This window comes from Gossypium arboreum, chromosome 11 (assembly GCF_025698485.1).
Source record: "Gossypium arboreum isolate Shixiya-1 chromosome 11, ASM2569848v2, whole genome shotgun sequence".
NCBI classification, from domain to species: domain Eukaryota; kingdom Viridiplantae; phylum Streptophyta; class Magnoliopsida; order Malvales; family Malvaceae; genus Gossypium; species Gossypium arboreum.
This window is the reverse complement of record NC_069080.1, coordinates 94,967,399-94,970,613: the sequence shown is the minus strand read 5'-3', so window position 1 is coordinate 94,970,613 and position 3,215 is coordinate 94,967,399.

Genomic DNA, 3,215 nt, shown 5'->3' with positions numbered 1-3,215 from the left:
TCCGAATCCCTCTTGTTCCTACCTCTCTCCTTCTCATGGTTCTGACGCTCAGCGTGCTTCACCTACTTAGCGATCTTCGCTTTATCAACCAAAGCAGAAAAATCTCGCTCCTTCTGTGGAACTATCAGAACCCGTAAACTATCCCTGAGGCTATCCTCAAAATGAACACATTACTCGTACTCAGTTGCCACCAACCCTTGAGTATAGTGGCTTAGTCACAAAAATTCAGCTTTATATTCGGCTACCAATCTTTCCCCCTGAGTCAAATTCAGAAAATCTCTTCTCCGGGCATCCACATAACTAGCACCTACATACTTTCCCTAAAAAGTAGTCTTAAAGAACTCCAAGGCCAGTCGATTGGGCTAAGTGTCCTCTTTAACTGTAAGCCACCACTGGTAAGCCTCATCTCTCAATAGTGACACTGCACTCTTTAGTTTCTATTCAGGGGTGCAGTAGAGATCGTCCATGATCCTCTCTGTGGTCTTAATCCGATACTCAGCCATATTAGGGGCAGCTCCAGTGATTCCCCTAAAAATCTCAGCTCTATTAGACCGAAGTTGTTTCGTAACTAACCCTCAGCCTATAGCACTAATATTAGGCCCAACGACCTTCTCCAGAATTTGTAACATAGCTTGGGATAGTGCGTCATCCCAGCCATACGATCATGAGACCCAGTCTCAATCACAAGTGAAGTTGGCATCTTCTTAGTTTCTACATTAGGTACGTGGCCAGATGACGAAGATCCAGCTCGAGCACCTCTACGGCCTCTTGTACCCCATCTACGAGTACCTCTAGTGCTCATTATCAAATTGTGTTTTATCTGTATTAACAAATTTATGCATCAATGTTATAGTTCTAATGTCTATTAACAAATATTTTATGGGAAACAGTGTCAGTAATTCAAAGTTCGTCTTCGCAGTCTCACTACAGTTATACTGTCGTTTCAGTGTACATTACTAAAGTATGTTCGATACAGTATGCTATCTATAATAGCCTTAGTATTTACTATCTATAGCATTTTAATAAAAAATGCATAATAGTTATAGAAAACTTGCAAGATCGGCGCCGGAGACTCAATGTACCACGCATTCAGTAAAACTTTTCAAAACATTTCAAATCATTTGGAAGTAAAAATTCAAGTTTTAAAACCCAAATCAACAGTCGAGTTTTGTAACCTGGCTCTGATACCACTAAATGTAACATCCCAAACTCGGCCCAAAAGTTATGGCCGAATCTAACGATGTCACATGAAAGTGCTTTTGAACACTGAGTAGTTGTTAGGCCATTTTTATTTTCTTATATTATCTCTAAATCAAGTTATTTGTTTTTAGAACATTACCTATTTATTTACAATTCGTTATAATTGGCAGAAGCTTTTAAAATGATTTACGTAGCGGTAAAGGTTTTGAAAGAAAACATTTATAACTTTTGAAAACCCATGTTTTCCTACCACTAGTGATTATGAATCATAAGCAGCGAAAAACAAATCCCAAGTTTAGAATAAAATCCATAAAGGCCTTATTATAGTAAAAATTACCCCAAATAATATTACTTATAATCATAATCAAATAAAAAAATATACGCGATTGTGTGGCCACCTTTGAGTCTCTTGCTGCTCCGATCCACCTATGTTTGGGGATTACCTGCGCAGTGAAACAAAAGGGGTGAGTTTACAAAAACTCAGCGTGTAATCCCCATGCACAAAAACAGATAGCATACAGATAATCACAGCCTAGCATAAGCTCTTTTTCAGTAGCAGTGTCACTCCAGTTTAGGCCTTAGCCCATCTTAGTACAGTAACAGTCACATATATGCAGTCACAAGATTCCTACCCAACCAGCATCTACGCATCATTCCGTCCAACCCTACACTCCATGTGGGGATATAATCAACCCACCCAACCCTACACTCCAAGTAATGCTGAATGCAGCACTGTACAGTAATATGCAGCTAAGCTACTAGTAAATCAGGCTCGAGGCCTATCAGTGCACTTCGTCCGCATAATATAACCCCCAGCCCAATGCAGTGCAATGTACAATATGTCATGGCAAATCATAGTACAATACATGCATTAGAACATTATTTGCAACATGCCTCATATACAGTCATACAGATGTTTATATCATATAAGGGTAAAACATTCATTTCAGTCAATCAGGGGTCTAAGTACACTTACCGACCCTATAGTAGGTACACAGTCGTCTCGAGTGACCCGTGCAACCTTACCAGTTTAACAGTGAAAATGGGCCCATAAGCCCATGTCATTTGCCTATATGGGCCAACACGCCCGTGTGGCCCACAAGGCCAAAAAATGGCCTTAGCCATGTGGATCACACGGCCTGGCCCAATAATCCCACATGCTCGTGTAGGGCCCACACACCATGGGGCCCACTCTGCTTAATTTGGCCCGACTCATGAATCGTACATGGCCTGCCTCATCAATCGCACGTCTGCGTTCGAACACACGGCCTACAACATGGGCAATCGTACGCCTGTGTGGCATCGGCGATTCACATTTCTAGCTTTTTTCGATTTTAGGTTGAGAGGTTGTGTTTACAAACACCTGACTACGAAAAGTGCGCACACTGATCTTGAGCACTCTAAACCTATATTCAACCATAACACACAATTAATCATATAACAACTGGATTAAAATAACCCCTCATCAAAACACTTGTCCAAAGATCGATTATCACTTACCTTAATTGAACGACTGAGGCTTTGTACACTTAAACCGTTGTAAAAGACTGATCACTAGCTCTTTAGTGATTTCTTGTATTCCAACTGAATCCTATTAACCATTATTCACACAAAAAGTTTGAACCAAATGAATATCCATCTTACCGAAAGTGTAGAACTGTGCAAAGAATATGGGCCAATTGAAGACCAAAATCAGAAAGGAACAAGACCAAGGTAACCATAATCTGACAGATAGCAAAACTCAAAGATCAGTAGCAAAGAAGAAAGAAAGAGAAGTGAAAAGGTCGAAGGGAACAAAAGATATAGCAACCACTCAACTAGTAATATTTGAGAGAGGTTTTTGGGATAAACAAAATACAAACGAAACACTGGGGTGGAAAGTAGAAAGTTGGCAAAAAAGGAAGTATTTGGGGAAGCAAATGGCAGCAAAGGAAGGAAGTTTCAAGAAACAGACCAATTCGGTAGAGAGAACTAGAAGGGTGAAAATCAACAGGAAAGCAATCAAGATGAAAAGA